The 17,134-nt window shown below is 49.3% G+C and overlaps 1 protein-coding gene and 1 long non-coding RNA gene across 13 annotated transcripts in view; one reads left to right on the top strand and one right to left on the bottom strand.

The window, feature by feature from the left end:
• Mtss1 (MTSS I-BAR domain containing 1) overlaps positions 1 to 17,134 on the top strand; it is a 154,757-nt gene that overhangs the window by 1,672 nt on the left and 135,951 nt on the right. For 4 of the 12 annotated variants that reach the window (XM_048802100.1, XM_048802094.1, XM_015486445.2 and 1 more), the window contains exon 1: positions 11,761 to 11,783. The exons of 7 other annotated variants lie outside the window; for them this stretch is intronic. The gene's annotated coding sequence lies outside the window, so the exon portion shown is untranslated. Of the gene's footprint in view, positions 1 to 11,760; positions 11,784 to 17,134 lie in introns of those variants that run through there. One more of the 12 variants, XM_015486446.2, reaches the window with a different exon arrangement.
• Positions 12,980 to 15,456, bottom strand: LOC125616540. The gene is made up of 2 exons (XR_007347187.1): positions 15,366 to 15,456; positions 12,980 to 13,746 (listed from the first exon to the last, which is right to left on the bottom strand). It is a non-coding gene; the product is annotated as an uncharacterized LOC125616540 (long non-coding RNA).

Below are 17,134 nucleotides of genomic sequence, written 5' to 3'. Positions count from 1 at the left end.
TCTAGAACCAACTGCTACCTAGCAGAGGGTGAACTTTGCCAAGGTGCCTCCTCCTGGTCTTGTCCATTTTGAAATCCTTCCACGGATCTTGTGCCTTTTGTCAGAAATTGACATTCGTGTAGCCTAATCTGCAGCCAGACCCTGTTTGCCCAGGAATGCCTCTAATCCAGTCACTTGGAATTAGATGGATTAGTCCCACTTCAAAGACAGCCCCTTTCATTCCTTTGCTCCCAATCCACATTGAATCATTGAAATGCTCTTTTGAACAAAGATTGGTCCCCTTTCCTTGGACTCTGGTATTTATTGTTAACTTAAATTCCTCAGGCCCTATGGTCAAACAAATTTGGTTGGAAGCACACATGGTATATTCTTATCTCCAGAGGATGAATTTGAGATGGGTTGGTAAAACAGCTTGTGTTTTTTGGAGGAGTTAAATGGAGGTTTCCAGTCTGGGATCTAAATGACCTGCTCACTGCAGTCCCAGAGTGGTCACACCTGGAGTTTTCCTCTTTGTTCTTTAATCCAGAATCTAGGCTCAGTTCTTTCCATTCACTGGTTTGAATCCAAAGCCCTTCAGAAGGTAATCCTGCCCTAAGGGTGGGTTCTCCTGCCTTCTACCTGCTATCCTCTGGCTGCCTGGCAGTGTGCTGTGCCCAGAGATTCATGGTGCTTCATGGTGATACCGTGGTGTTCTCTCTCTCTCTCTCTCTCCATATATATAATATATATTTTCAAGGTTTCAGAAATAAAGAGCTCTTATTTAATGCTCCTTTAATGCCAAATCTGGAGTTTCTGGGTCTTTCCCTTTGAGTTTTTGTAGGTTTGTTCTACATTCTGTGGGAAGGCATTTATTTTAAAGGTTTTTGTTTGTTTGCTTGTTTTGTCTTGGCAGTAAAAGATTTTGAAAGCAAGGTGGAATGGAATACTAAACCACGCAGAATTTTAGACTTTGCAGGGAGAAGAGGGATAAGCAAAAAAAGAGACAAGGTGTCTGATTTGCAAGGTTATTTCTACATAAGACAAATTACTAAGTATTCTCATAGACTTTTCTTCCTAAAATACTTCTTCATGGATTACATGGCAGTGATATTTTAAAAGGGAAGTTCAAGAAAATGAAAATGTGGCTACCTAGGAGAAGCAGTGTCAAGTGCAGATGTATGGGGTGGCCAGTGGTAAAAGTCAGTTTTTAATGTCTGGAGTCAGGTGACTTTCTAATGACCTGTGTGTCCTCTTTTTCTCTTCTTAAGACTCCCATGATGAGTTTATCACATCTCCTTTCTTTTTGCTTTGAGGGAGAATCATAAATGTTGAGAACCCATTTGGATTGCCATCTTGATAGTGTTCAGTTTTGTTTTGTTTTTCCTTAGAAATGATGTTGTGCAGGGGTGAGGAAAGGGTAGGAAAATGGTTTTATAAGTAGCATTTGTTTCTTCAAAATGTATGGCAGCACAGGAAGGGAGTCAATTTCCTCTTTGGAGAAAAAAAAAAAGAAAACAGAAAAATGAAATAATTTCCAGGCCTGATACCATTTGTCTTCTAAAACCAAAAAACCTCAAGACAAGGAAAAGCTAGAGAGGATTCTTTGTGCTTTTCTCCTAAAGGTTCTTCATCAGTCTGGGTCCTTGGCTGTCAGGGTGTGTGTTTTGTCCTTTTTGGGGCTGGGTGTGAAAGGAATCCTTACTTTTCTTGGGATGAGATCTAGAACATGGAAAACAGGCTGCAGCTGTTAAATAACTTATTGATTCCTTGACTGGAGAGGACCTGATCCTTCCCCTTCTCCCACCCTGCTGCAGTGGTGGTCGCTGATGACCAGTGGTGTGCAGAATGGCTTATGGCCTGCCGTTCCTCCCGTCACATAAATCACCCCTCTAGCCGTCAAGCGTGATTTGTCCTGAGGAGAAGGGAGACAGGGTATTCACGTGGCTGGAGGCAAGGCCCATGGTTGGCTTGTCTGGGGGAACAGTGGTCTGGAAGTGACTGGAGTTCCCTGGAATCTTCTGGGTGTCTGCCCAGGTTCTGGGGAGGATGGCTAAATACTGCTAACAGATGTGTGTTGTTGCTTTTAAGTAACCTAACCAGAATCTGGTGTTAGGGAATTTTCAAGACCTGGAGACTTGGCTGTCCAAACTTGGGGGGAAGCTCCTTCTGGGGATGTTTGTCTATCTTTTAATAATTAACTGGGTAAAAAACAGAAAACACTGCATGCTCAAATCAAATATTGTCCTTGCCCTGGTTGCTCAAGTGTCAGCCTGTCGGGAGAGGAGTAGGCTGCTGCAGGCAGAACTTTGTCCGAGCTGGGGAGTGTGTTTTGGGCCTTATATAATATGATGGGGCGAGAGGCACCCAGCCACACCTGAGTGCTCTCCACTGCGTGCCTCTTTAGACAGGGTGTCCTGTTACCAGCACCTGTGCTGAGCAGAATAGGGGCCTTGTTCAGTTCCTCCCTCTGTTGGCTACCAGTATCTTCTGTGCTAAATTCTGCCTAAAATTAGAACTGCTAAAGGACTTCTTGAATTCCATGGAAATCTTTTTGTGGTTCGAAGGCATGTCATGATATTTTCCCTCCCTTATCATGAGATCAAGAATGTGGGTAGTGAGTGGGTCCAGCACTGGGAAATGATCCCAGGACTGTATTTTTTCCCCCCCTTGTTGATCTGAGGTTCCTGTCAGAAGAAGGGTTCACTTCCTTGATATTTATTGAGGACCTACTATGTGGAATCTGTTTGCTACCCTGCCCTCCAAGAGCCTTGTGCGGCGGGCTGTGACCAGAATGTCATCATAGTATGGCAGTGTGGCCTGAGGGAAAAGACTTTCCTTGGATGCTTCAGAAAAAAACTTCTCTCTAGGAAGACACTGAAAGCCAAGCTCAGGCCTCAGCGGCCAGGTATTCTGAGGGAGGTGGGCCACTCTGTGTGAACGGTGACAGCCACACAAAGGCAGGACAAGCAGAGCCATTGTAAAGGACAGATGGGCCCTGTGTTGGCTTTTCTCTTAGCAAATGGTCGTGTTTGGCCAGGGTTTTACAGCTTCCTCATTTTGGGCCCATGGGAGAAAAAGCTAAAATAAAGATGTCATCAAATCAGCAGCAGGAACCACCCAGACTGGGTGCTTATTCAGAGATTTAGGGCGTCTTCTATGTAGATCGACCTTTTTTTTTTTTTTTTTAAGGTGTGAAACTTGTTGTCCTGGTTTGGAAAACTGTCATTTTGGGTCTTGGTTTAAATGTTTCTGTGGGAAAATCCCTTATCCCTCCTATTTAATCAAATTGTTTAGAACTTGTGGCTTCATGCCATGAACCTTTATGCTCTCAAATTCTGCAGTTCATAACTGCCCCAAATGGAGAGGAGGTTGTTCCTAGGTCACTGCTTGCATGGAAGGTCGGCTGAGCTTGGCTTCAACCTGGTTCAGCCATCTATCCATCGTTCAGCTTCTACCCATTCTGCGGTATTTCTTGAGCATCAGTTATGTTGCAGGCACCAAACTGTGTTCTGATTCTTGCAAGAAAAATACAGCATAATTTGTGTTTCTAAAGTGTGAACAGTATGCCCGCATCTTCCCAGCTGTTGACTGCCTGCCCTTTGACCTTTTCTTTTGCGTCTTGGCTGTAGGGAAAAAAAGGAAAAAGATAAAACGATATCTATCAATTTGGTGAGCTCATTTGAGGTTGTTAAAATGTGTGGAGGGTGAAAAGGTTGAAACTATTGATCCCTTAGAGGCTTCATCTATCATTTGTACCGAGGCTGTTTCCATCTTTGCAGACAGGTGAGAGCTGGCAAGGTTCCTCCTATAGTGAGATCATTTGATGTTCCCGAATTGGGGATGGCACAGTGAGGTCATTTTGAGTTCCCTGTTGCTTCTCAGAGAGGCCTTTGGGACGCTACCCCAAACCCACCCTGCTGCAAAAACAAAAGAAACACCTTACCCCAAACAGAACAGAAGCCAAAGGCCGGATTTAGCCTCTTAGGACATCAGACAAGCTGTATTTGGGGCTCCTTAAGCGGAACTGACTGATGCTTAAGCACTTGAACTCAGATTTGCAGATTGCATTGCTGATAGGGCCTTATTAAGTAGCAAACAGGAGAGACCAACAGAGTAAATTAATTGGCTGAGCCTCAAGGAAGCCTGTTGTATTTGATTGCAGAATTTCTCCCTTGAATTAGATGCAGCCTGCGGAATGTTTCATCTGAGCTTGTGCCACCACAACAAAGTAAAACAACAAAAACAACCAAATAACCAAAGAGCCATTCTTAGTGCAGATTCCTTCCAGAGCAGCTCTTTACTCCCCATGTGCTCCACCTCCAACCCTCTGGGAGGCCTTGGTGGGGTTCCCATTCATCTCTGCTTCCCTGTTTGGATGACTGTGTTTTTACCTACTGTGCAAATGTGGGGGTCATGGTCGTATGAGATGCTCTGGTGTGCCACTTGCACATAGTAGGTGCTCATTGTTTTTTGTAATATTGAACACTGGGCCAGAAGTGATTTGTTGAGGACCTACATTGTGCTGAGTGCTTGGTGTGCATGATTTCATGTTGTTCTGTCATCCACCCACTTTCCAGATGAGAAAGCCAAGGCCTGGAGCGATTCGGTAACCTGTTTAAGGCCATAGTGAGGTGCAGCTGGTATTCGAACCTTGGCCTCTTTGACCCCAAAGCAGGAGCTCATTAGTGGAAGGTGGGAAGGGGGATTCATTTCTAGAGGGTGAGGGTGTGTATTCATTTCTAGATTGTGGCATTTCACTTGCCTGAGAACTGCAGGAGGCTCTCGGAGGCATCAGAGTCTTCTCTCTGCTTCTAGCTGGAGCCAGCCTGGAGACATGGGCTTAATCTCAAGGCTCTGAGGACCGTTGTGGGGTGGGCAGCTCTCATCCGGCCAGCACCTTTATGGAAAATGACCGGTTTATGATATGTCACACATTGTGGCTTCCTTTCTCCTCCCACTCAGCTGTCTTGTCCAACAGGTGACTTGGCATACCCCTTGCCTCCTGTTTCCCTGGGTGTACAGAGGGTGGAGAAGCCTTGGGAACAGGCTCCAGCCTGTCACCCTCGGCTCCTATCCTTGTCCACACACAGAGCCCTTGGGGACTCCTCCGTGACTGGTTGTAGGTCCCTAGGTCCAGGAGACCACCTGTCCTGAGGCTAGGCTTCCTTGCAGGTTTGGCATCCGACCCCCACCACTGCCGTATCATGTGAATTCACCAAGTTCACCCAAAGTTCACGTGACTCCTCAAAGGCAACTGCTTACCTTGAACTCATTTTGTGTCCAGCTCCGGAACTCTCTTGTAAAAGAGCTTTCTGTGTTTAATTACGTCCCGGTAGCCCTCCAGTTTGGGCTGAGTCTGTTTGGAGAGGTTGATGGGCTTGGCCAGAAGTCCTCCTCCTGTGCCAATTCTTGGCATGGAAGGCCTTGGTCCCGGTTTCTAAGTGGTTTTTCTTTTCCTGTCTAGTTTAAGTGGGTGAAAAAAAAAATCAATTGAATTGTGTGTCTTTTTTATTTGCTTTCTTTCTCTTAGAATTGGACAGCAGTAAAAGTATTGGCCTGCTTAGCGCCAGCAGCTCTGGAGAGTTGGAGGTGGGAGGCAGGTATCATCTGGGCCTCTTCCTGACCACAAGACAGGGCTCTCCTGGGCCAGAGGAGTGGGTCTGGCCAAGGGAGGTTCTGGGCAGGTGCCCCCCTTTGGATAGAGGGGTGTGGTATAGGGAAAGCCCCACTGAGTTCCCTGGGAGCTTGAAGACAGGGGTCCCAGTCCCCAGAGGCTCTGATTCTGGGCTCTCAGGTGCATCCTGGGCACTAGGATTTTGAAAGCACCCCAGGAGATTCCTGCATGTAGCCAGGCTGAGAACCCTGTAGCTGTCAGGCTCCCTCTTAGACAATTTCAGCCCCCACAAAGTGTTTTCTTAAATCTTACCCAAGTCTGAATAAAAGCTTCTTTAGATGTTTGCACAACCACATGAATAGACTTCACACTTGAGCTTCAAGATGATCAAAATGATGTATTTTCTTATGTGTGTTTTACCACAACTGAAAATGAAAATTAAAAATGATAGCGAAATGTGAACGTGAATAAATTGCGTTAAGCATCAACAACAACAAAATACATCTTTAGAACACTTTGCGGTGTTTTTATTGATCTATAATAGTCCTGTTTGGTCTGCTTTTCTGTAATATGGAAATTGTCAGATCTATTAACCACTAGCCACATGTGACGATGGAGTACATGCAGTGTGGTTAGTGAGATCAGGAACTGAATTTTTAATTTTATTTACTTTTAATTTGTTTAAATTTAAATAGCCATGTGAGGCTAGTGGCTTCTGGGTTGCACAACAGAGGTCTGGAACACCCTAGGGGAAGGTGTGCCTGCTTGGCCCTGCAGATTCCTGCTCACTTTCCACCTGCTGCTGGCCACTAAAGCTCTCCTGGACACATTCTGGAGCTTCTGCTGACCTTGGAATCAAAGGGATATGATTTCAAGTCCCGTGACAAGTTACGCCATCCCTCGAGCAGCCTCATTTTGCTCGTCTGTAAAGTGGGTCTGACGAAGCACCTGCCTCATGGATTGCCCTGAGGATTCTGAAATGAGAGATGACTCACGAAGGTTCACCTGGTCCTGGTGCCCAGACACTCAGATGTCCCCAGTGGCTCTTACTGTGGATTTGGGGATGGAGGACTTTGAAGTCTCAAAACTCAGTATAGTAATCATCTATACCCCTTCTTAGGGCAAGACTGCCCCACCCTATTCAGAGCTGTATTTAGAGCCTGCAGTGAGGCTTCTGGAAATGGAGAAGTTGAGTTGTTTTTTTTTTCTTGCTAAATAAATCGCGGCTGAGTTCATTATAACCCTCCTCCGGCCCAGCAGGGCCTGTTTACCCTCAATTTCTTTATTTGCAAACCTCACTGTCTGTTTATAAGGGGAGGGGAGAACCTGGGGAGGGTCTGGCAAGGATCTTCAGGGCATTTATTTTAGCTTTGAGGGATAAGAAAAGTCTTACAGATGTTGAGGCCAAGGCGATGGGGGGCAGGGGGGCTGTGTTTTGTGTTTCTGCTGTTTTTCTGGGGTACCCAGGCAAAGTGGCCCTCACTTGCCTCTAGCCTGCCCTGTAGCAGCAGCTGGTACTGAGCTCAGGGCCTAGCCATGTGGGGTCTTCCTGCCTGCTGCCCTCTGCCTTCACCTGGCTGCCAGGGCCCCTGTGATGTGGGCAGCTCTGTGCTCCCCAGCTTGGACTTGGCTTCCTTAAACATGTCCTTGCTCCTCCCCCTCCTGCCCTAGCCCTGCTCATCCTTCCAGGTCCATCAGAAAGTCCCCTCATCGCTGGCCCCTCCTCCTCTTCCAAGCTGGACACCCTACGGCATTTGTCACTGTTGACTCTGCCTAGTGCTCACTGCATTTTACTTTGAAAAGTGGCTTTGAAATCTGGCCCTGCCACTTTTAGCTCTGTTACTCTGGGCAAGTGACCCCACCTTCCTGAGCCTTGGTTTTCTGTAGATGAGGGTGAGGGAATGATACTTCCCTCTTAAAGTCCCTCAGGTTAAATGAGGCAGTGCATAGGACAGGCTTGGGACTAAACAAGTGCCGATTAAAAGCTCTCCTGTGCCTTCCCAAGGCACCCCACTGTGGACTGAGTATCTCTAGTCCGAAGACCCAAAATCTGAAATCCAAAACCCTTTGAGCCCTAATAGGATGTTCATAAAGTTCTAGATTTGGGAGCATTTCGGATTTTAAGATTAAGGATGTGCAACTGGTACAGTCAATACAAATACCCCCCCAATCCCCAAGTCTCTGAAATCTGAAACACTTTTGGTTCCAAGCATTTTGGATAAAGGATACGTAATCTGTGATTCCGATGAGAGTGGCCCGCTGATTAGCAGCAATCCAATGTTTCAGAAAAGACAAGAAAACAGTCTTCAGTTTGGAAATGCCACAGAGGCCAGAAGGCAGAGCTTTCTGGTTGCCAACCTGGAAATAATCTGACAGAATCCAGTGTCTGTATTCAATAAATAGCATGGCACAGCTGCTGTGGGCTGGGGCTGCAGGGCGGCGGAGGCACACCTGTGACCAGGACAGTCACAGTTCTCGCCCTGAAGTTGTTCATTCTAGAAGAGATGCAGGCGAGGAAAGGGGATTCAGTGTGATCCGCCTCATTGCAGAAGTCAGCACAAGCTTTTATGGGGCCCTGAGGACAGCTTCTGATTCCTATTTAGGGTGGGAGGACAGAGCTACAGAAGCCTTTTGGTCTAGGTGACACCCAAGCTGAGAACTGAGTTTTATTTTTCTTACTCAGTGAGCATTTCTGCGCCTGGCACTACCAGCCACTGTTCTAAATGCCGGACAAAGGCAGACTCATTTAATCTCCCAGTGACCCAGGAGGTGGTTACAGTTGTTATTCCCATTTTATTGTAGCTATGGTAGTCCCCACTTGACGGGTGGGGAAACTGAGGCGCAGCTCATGACTTTGTCGCCTCTGTCATTTGCCAGCTGGGGTAGAGCTGGGAGTGGACAGGTGGGGTGACATCGCAGGGTCTGTGCTGGGCTGCCGCTGGAGTTCCTTTTCAGATTCCGATTTCTTTGATGATCTTGCTGTCCCTCTCCCTTCAGGAATCGGGATGAGCCAGACACGACATGGCAAAATCTAGGCTCCCCTCTGAGCTGCTCCACGAATCTTCAAGGGGTGTCCCTCTTTAAATAGAATCTGACCCAGCTGTTGACCTGAAATGGCTGGGCAGTTGACCCACCCGTGGGTGCCACCAACTTACCAGCAGAGAGAAGTACGCAGGGGCTCTGGGTGCACGTGGCCACACAGACACGATTGTCTTGCTGGAGGAAACCCCCTCTATCGGGTCACCCTGGCAGCAGCTCTGCACCCCCTGACGGAGTGAGAAACAGGAGGGGGGCGTTGCAGGAGGAGGCTGGAAATCCCATGGAATTAGTTCCCAGGGAGGCCTTCATGTCACTTCTGAGGCCCTCACCACAGCCACGCATGCTGCCATTAAGGAAGTCTTTGAGTTGGGTTTAATGGTTGCTCTTTGTTTTTGAAGTGAGTGTTTACCAATCTTCAAAGCCAGCTCCACAGCAGGATGTGATCTGGGGCCTGAATAATTGCATCAGACACCCCAATAGGAAGCAGGTAGTGGGGAGCGGAGCCAGGAGTTAGCCCATGGCCAAGCCCGGGGTCGGAGCGGCTGCTGGCAGGATTGAGGGCGTCTTGCAGCCAGGCCCCTGGAGGCTCCTGGAACCTGGGTCCCTGGGAACCTGGCCTCTTTGATGTTGTGCTGGCCTTAATTAGGGACACCCTAATTAAGTCACTGAGGAGGCAGCCTTTTCTTGAAAAAAAAAATTAGCAAAATGTTTTGAGAACATTTCATGAGGGATTACTTCTCAAAGATTATGTAAGTAATACAAAGTTAATGGAAGAAAACTAGAGCCTTCAATTAAGTAAAAAACCAGTCACCCAGAAGCACTCCATCACGAAGTGGGCTCTTCCACATGCTCACAGGAGTGCATGCATTTTAAACAAAGGGTCCATGAGGCCGACTGAAATGTCCTTTCTGCCTAGCAACCCAGTGACCTTGGGATTCCATGTGTGGAGATGTAAGCCATGCTCCTTCCAATGGCTGTTTCATGTTACATTTCTGTGCCTGTAATTAACTCATTTGACACATTTGAGGACCTACTGTGTGTTGGCCTCTTTTTGAAGTGCTGCGGATATAGCAGTGAACAAAATGCATGTTCTAGTGAGTGGGGGTGATGAAATGAATCAGTTCTCTTGTGCACTGAGAGGATTCTGTATAATGGGGAGAAGCAGGGCAGTGTGGCTGCTTTCCAGTAGAGTGTCAAGGGAGGGCCTCCCAGAAGATGACATTTGAGGGACAACTTAAGTACTGTGGATATTGGGGAAGAATGTTCCAAGCAAGAAATGAGCATGTGCAAAAGCCCTGAGGTAGGGAGACTATTCCTTACTTGTTTGTATTTTGATTGTGTTTAGTTTTTTGCAGATTATAAGCAACACTGCTGTAAGTATATCCTTGTAGCTAGATACTGGAGGAGTTATCCTGGAAACAAAGTTATGCACTTTTAAAGGCTTTTGAAGCCCATTCCTGAACGTCTTTCAAAGAGCCTGTCTCAGTTCTCATTGCTGTGTATGAGTGCTCAGCCCAGCATTACTTTGGAAGGAGCTAGAAGTGGACATTGGGGTGAGAAATTGCTGAGGCCCCAGCTTCTAAAGGCCCAGAGGATCATGTGACATTTTATGTCTTGCAGAGATTCTCAAATCTTCCTGTATGTGTAGTTTTTGGTGAGTAGAGAACCTCTGGCAACTGTGGTAAAAATGATCCCCCGGGTCCCATTCCCAGAGATGGTGCAGATCTGGGGTGGGGCTCAAGAATCTGCAGCTTTCACAGACACTCGGCTGATTCTCTTTAGGTCTTTCTGGGATTGCACCGTAAGTAGGTGATTCAGGCCACCCAGAGCCGTTGAGCACTTCCTTTGCAGAAGGACCCCCTCCTCTTTGGACCCCCACCCAGATATACCTAGAATGAGTTTCAGGTGGACACAGTGAATCCTGTGCTCAGACATAGCCGCTCCTCTCTGCTTCCCTTCCTGTGCTAATTCCATCTTCTGCGGGAACTTCTTCCTTTCTCCCTCCTTTCTGTTCTTTCTTTGCCAGGAACATTCCCACTATCCTTTGAGATCCAGTGAGGTGTCACCCCTCTCTGGGGAGCTTGTATCACTTCTAGTACTTGCTACTAGAGGATGCTGCCCTTCAGGGCCTTGGGATAGATGGCGTCCATGGCTTTTCTACCAGACCGAGTTTCTCAGCCCATCTGCTGTTCTCTCTCTGCATGGCCTCCCCTGTCTGTGCGTGGTCTGTGCATAGAAGGTGCTCATGAAACGTCCCAGTCAGGAAGACTGGCCTTGTGTGCCGACTTACAGTGTCGAGTTCCTGTGTTCATTACTGCTGGTGATGACTTGCTGTGAGACTTGTAGTCTCACAGCTACCCTTGGAGGGGAGAACTGACCATCAGCCTCCCTTGAAGAGGGAGACAGGGCAGTGGCAGGCGATTAAGCAACTTGCCTGAGGTCACCCAGTGAGTGGATCTGAAGTTGGGTGGACTGACCCTAGAGTTGTGCTTTTAACCACCGGACCGTACTGACCCTTCCAGATTCTCAAAGGTGCTCGTCTGGGCCCTTTTATCCAGGCAAGGAGAACGACAGCCAGTGGAGAGACACCTCTTTTGGTGATGTTCGTGGCCTGTGACTCTTCACTGGCCACCAGGGAGTCACTCCTGGCAGCCCAGGGTGAGAGTTGGGTCCTGGAGGAGACGCCATTTCTACTCCAAAGGGGAAGTAAGTTTCGTGGAAGATGGCGGAGCACAGAGTATGTGTTGTGCAAAGGCCAAGGCCTGGCGGAGGCTGTGCCTGCCTGGGAGTCTCCAGTTTAGAAGGGGGGTCAGGGTGAGCTGCTCAGTTAGGGGAGCAAGCTGAAGCCCCAGCCTGATTCTCTCTAGGGCAAGTGTCTTGGCCCGACTGTCCAGGGTGCTGGAGAGATTGGCCCCAAGAGGGACACATCCCTAAAAGGCAGAAGCGGTTTGGGAGTTAGTGGAGGCAGCTCCTCCCTGAGAGGGAGGGCACGTCTCAGGGAGGGGTGACCGCTTGGAGTAAGGGTAGCAACATGGCACTTCTAGGGGGCAGGTCCCCGTGTCTTCTGCTTAGGTTCCTTATCTCATATGGACATTGGAAGAGAGGAACAAACAAGTGGAGCAATGGCTTTGGGCCTTGGAATGGGGCAAAGGTGAGAGGGGTAGATATTTGTTATTCTGGGGAGGCTTCAGTGCACACAGGCGCTTATCATGAGCCCTCGGGTAAAGCAGCAGCCCTACACTAGAGGGTTACACAGCGAGTTCTAGATTTCCAGATGTGGAGAATCAGCCAGTCTCAGGTGAACCTGTGGAACAATTTCATTTTAAAAATAACCGGGCAAATTTAGCAGCAGGTGAGGCTGTGGACAGGGGGCGAGAGCAGACCCCCCTCTGGCTTTGGGCCAATTACTTACCCTTTCTGTGCCTATTTCTCGGTGGCAAGAAGGACAGTGTTGCACGTGGTTACCTCCAGCTGCCCTCCCAGGGTTGCCGTGAAAGTCCTTTATGCACCAGGTCTGTCCACAGTGAGCGGATGCTCATAAGGTCAGGCTGGACCCCTAAATGGCTCGCAGGGTTTCCTCTCGAAAACTTGGTTGTGTAAATGTAAGGCAGCAGCGTCTTACTGCCTCTGCCCCTCTCTTTTTTGGTGGGAAGGACTCTCTCAAATGATAAGGGAGGTCACATGCTGTGAAAATCCAGGTGGGGAAGGGACCCATGAATTTGGGGAATGGAAGGGAGAGGTAGAGGGGTCCATTTAAAAAAAAATGTGGAACATGAAGCAGATACACATTTTGCAAAAGTTGGAACGTAGACCCAGAAACCTGGGTGCCGTTATGGAACACCCCACAGATGCCTGGGTACTTGGACCTGGTGTGGCCAGCAGTGTCCAGTAGAGCTTTCAGTGCAGAAAGCCATTCTAGGTCTCCTGCCCAGTACTCTGGATGCTTGCTGCACATGGCTCTGAGCCCTTGAAGTAGGACTGTTGGGACTGAGAAACTGAATATCACTTTTTTTGTGTGTGTGCCTGGGATTGAATTAGAAGTGCTTAACCACTGAGCCATATCCCCAGACCATTTTTTATTTTTCATTTTGAGACAGGGTTTTACTAAGTTGCTTAAGGTCTTGCGAAGTTGCTGAGGCTGGCTTTGAACTTGGGATCCTCCTGCCTCAGCCTCCTGAGCCACTGGGATTATAGTGGATATCACATTTTATTTCATTCCAGGGAATATCACATTTTTAAAATTGAAATTTAAATAACCCCATGTGGCTGGTGGATGGTTCAGGATAGACTGAAGAATGCTTACTTTTAAGTAGAGAACTTTAAAAAAAAATGAAATAGCCTTGAAGATCGGGTTGCCATAATTGTTTAGTTGTTAAAATTTTAAGGGAGACACGCCCATGTCAGAACACAGCCTGGGCGTCAGACCTCGTGGGTGGGTGAAGGAAGCACTGGATGCCCTTGACTGAAAGCGTCTTGTCGTTACAAATGGAGCCTTGTGCGAGGGCTGGTCGGAGCACCTTTTGTGGTTAGGTCTTCCTTTTCATTGGCGTGTTTATTGCTGGTGTGCTTGGGCAAGTGGGTGAGGGCGGGTGGGCAAGGAGGCAACCATTGATTATCCCCCAGGCTGTCATCGCCGAGATGGACAGGGATAATTAGTGGATTAGGCAAGCCCCAATCAGAGAATAAAAGCCCAGGGCTGGTGTTGATGGTGGCTGGGCTCACCGGGGCCTTTCATCTGGGGATCTTAGGAGGCCTTCATCTTGCAGGCTGGGGTGGGGAAGTGTGGTTTTGGGGACACAGCTGTGACAGGCATTCCCAGACCCTGCCCCTCATTCTGCACACCCACTTCTGGAAGCTGAGCAGACTCCTGCCTTCTGCGTGAAGCAGGGAGGTGTCCAGGATGCTGGGCGTGGGCAGGAAGGGTCCTGGCTCCTCTGGGGTGTCTTTGCTTTCCATATCCCTGGAGTCTGAACTCTCCGAGGGGTTCTGTCGGCTGCCCTCCTCATGCTCACCCTGCTGAGGTTCCTGCAGACCTGGGGAGGGGTGTGGTGGCAGGGGCGGTGCTCCGTCCAGAGAGGTTATGGAGAAGCTGATTTCCAGTATCCACAGAAAACCTGAAGAAGAGACAAAAAATGTCCATAATTATACCATACGATGGGAACTGTGTGTCCTGGTGTGTTTCTATCAGCCTTTTCTACACAGGGAATTTTTCTTTGTTCTGTGTTTTCTTTTTCTGTGGTTGAGGATCCTGTGCCTTTCTGAGGTGACAAACAGCTCTCCCTGGGCCTCTGGGTCAGAATCAGGTGTGGCATGATCCAGGAATCTTGCTGCCTGCTCTACTGTGGGCTCTTGTAGGACCCAGGGATCTAAAGTAGGGCCCATTGACTGTGTGAGCCACTTTCTGCAGCCCCAGGGCTGGGCTGGGCTGGGCCTTGAGTCAGGCTGGGTCTTGAGTCAGGCTGGGTCTTGTGGTTGCTTAGACTCCCCAGAATCAGGGAACGCTTAGGTTTGCAAAGTCAGACAGATCTGGCGTCACGTGGCAGCCTGGATCCCTTCACTGCAATCTCTCTGGGTCTTAGTCTCCTCAGCTGTAAAATAATAGCACCTGCCTCGCAGGGTTGTGAGTGTGGACTGAGGCTGTGCCCCTCAGAGTGTGGCTGGGCCCAGCAGCAGAGGTGCTCAGGTCACATGCCTGCAACACCCCAGCTGTGGCCGTGTCAGTTAAAGTTGGAGAAGTGCAGGTGGATGTCCTTGGTGCCCAGCAGCTGTTCAGAAAACGCTCGTGCTTAATGATGATGCTTGTCAAAGTGAACAGGGAGCCGTCCAGTCCTGGGTGCCTTGGATTCTCCTCAGCTGTGACCATGGCCATCCAGCCTCTGTCTGGCATCTTCTGACCAGGACAAAGGCCTTTGAGCTGGAACCCACGAACCTGTGCCCTGCTAGCCCCTGTTTTATTCTCCATTAAATCGAATCCCTCCTTGTGGGGGTCCTGCTGGGCGCCCAGACCGCAGTCCCCAGCCCCGGTTCCCTGTGTGGCCGTGTGGTGTTGAATTCCCTCAGCTGTCCCTCGAGGTTCTGCTGTCGCAGCAGGGCCAGGCTGGGCCAGGCGGCTGCTGCATTATTGATGGAGCCCGTTAACCAGCCGTGCTGATGAGTTACCCGCAGTCCCTTCTCCCTCGCCGTGTGTGGGATGCCATCGGGGCCTCTGTTTAATACAAAGCAAAGCCAAACAGAACCCCGAGCCAGAATGGCTGCTGGCTGGCTCCCGCGCCCTGCGTCAGGCACACGCCTGGGCCTCCTGGCTCTGGGGCCCGTGGAAGATGAGGAGGGATAGGAGGAGGGGGCCCTGGGATTTCCCAGTGTCCACCTTGAGGGCGGGGAGGGAAAGCCACCCGGGGGTGGGTGAAGGTGGCAGCCTAGCCCTTGAGGAGTAGAGGGAGATTAGGCAGCCTCGTCCTCAAGAGTAAAATCTGAATTCATTATTTTCCTCATTCCCAAAGGGATGAGGCCACTGCCATTTATGTGACTACAAGCTAGCTTCTCCTGTCACCTGACAGGCCTGGAGTTGATGTCACCAGCTGAAGGAAGGCCACCCTGATCTTTCTCTGCTGTCCCATTTGTGGCTGAGCTTTGGACTTTGCCCTTGAGGGATGCCCTTGTGGCCTTGTCCTCTTCCCTCCAGTGGACATGCACACCCAGTCCCCGGGGAGAGCCGGCCGTGTCTCCTGCTCACCTGTCATGGTGCCAGCCGAGCCTCTTCCTGGAAGCACTTTTCTCCTCCCTCCACCTCTCTGACCTTGTTCTGTGGTTTGGAAGGGAAGACCTTGGGCTCAGGGGAGGGGAATCAGTGGTGTAATAAGTGGAGGGAGGAAGAGTGGGCGGAAAGAAGTGTGCCAGGGAATGTTCTGGAAGAGGTGACCTTTGAATGAGGCAGTGACCGCTGAGGAGACTTCTCAAGATTGTTTGGATATCCTGGAGATTGGAAGAGAAGAGGGCCACGGGGTGCTGTTGGGGGAGCCTGGTGGGCACTTGCTGGGTGGCTGTAGCAGTGTGAATCAGGTCATGTGGCCGGGGAAGCCCCTCTCACCTGGACTGTGCGGCTTGACCAAGACAGGCTCGTTTGTGTGCTCTGAGCAGCCTGCTGTCCCTCCTGTTCCTTTGAGAAGGCCCCTTCCCTTTCCCTGGGAACCTGGGGACAGTGAGTTCTGTGTCTAAAACCCACCTAGGGCTCCCGGGTCTCTCGAGAGCCCAGACCTTGCCTGGCTCCTGGGAAGAGAGACTTCCTCCCTTTGCCTCTGACTTTGGGCAGAAGCAGAACCTGGGTGCTCAGCTGGACCTTTCTAGTCTCTGATTTTGGTGTGTCTGGAAAGTAATGAACACTTTATGTCCCTTTTGGTGAGCACCCCTGGGTGGGTCAGTGTTGAGACGTAGTCTCCATGACTCTGGGGATGCGTTCCTAGGGATTTCTTCCACTCTGGACAGCACTCCTCAGAAATGCTGTGGGGCTCTCTTGCGATGGCTTCCGGTGACTTCTTGGTCAGCAGGTGCAGATTGGAAAATTATGGACTGTATTGGAGTCACTTTCTGAAAGGATTCTTGGTGCATCCAGGGTCCTGGTTTGCAGGTTCCTTTTGAAACTTGAGCGTGGCCTTCTTTACCAGTCTCCTAGTAAAAGACCCAGAGTTTTCTCTCTGTTGCCTTTTATCTTTCAAAAATCACCCTTTTCCTCCTTTCCCACATCCTGGAAGCTTTTGAATTTTTATAGTAAAACTACTTTCAGGTGGGAAGAAACTTTTTTATATCCTTGAAAGAAACTTATAAAAAAAATCTGGAACAACCCAAGCTCACCTTCCTTTTAAGTTTTAATAACATTTACGCACTTTTTTTCCTCTCTCGTCTCTCAACAAGGAGATTTTTGTCTTCTGTTCTTAGAAGTTGATTTTTTTTTTTAAAGAATCCATTAAATTATATAGTGCCTAAAACAGGTGGGCCTGACACTCTGATCGATTGTCAAGCATCGCAAGTCAGGAGAGAGCTGCCTTGGCAGCCTTCTTGGGGTTGAGTGGGTGTTCGTAGGTGGGGAGCCGTGTACCGTACCCCTTGAGGAGAAAGGGGACCCTCCTTTTGTTGCTAATTTGGTGAAGACTGAAGTGAGGCTCCAAGTGAGGGTAGATACGTAGAGATTTAAGTGGTTCGAGCTGTTGTGAATTCCAGGCACGTTCATGGCGGGGTTGAGTACGCCACCGTGCCATTTGCTTACGAGTGGCAGACAGATTGTCTGACACTGTGCTCCCGGCTGCCTCGGTCAGTTCCTGCCTTCACTGTGGTTCATGGTGAGATGCAGATGGCATCCACCTGGGCAGGATCTGCACCCAGGACTATGAACGTGGGACCCCAGCCTGGAGTGAGGGCCTGACTTGCAGGGCTTTCTCCCTTCAGACACCGTCCCCATGCCTGCACACCCCCCCCCCCGGTCGCCTTTCTGTGGAGCCCTTTATAGCT

Source organism: Marmota marmota, unplaced genomic scaffold, assembly GCF_001458135.2.
Source record: "Marmota marmota marmota unplaced genomic scaffold, marMar, whole genome shotgun sequence".
NCBI lineage: Eukaryota > Metazoa > Chordata > Mammalia > Rodentia > Sciuridae > Marmota > Marmota marmota.
Note: the sequence above shows the minus strand (reverse complement) of the source record. Positions and strands in the feature narration are given on the sequence as shown.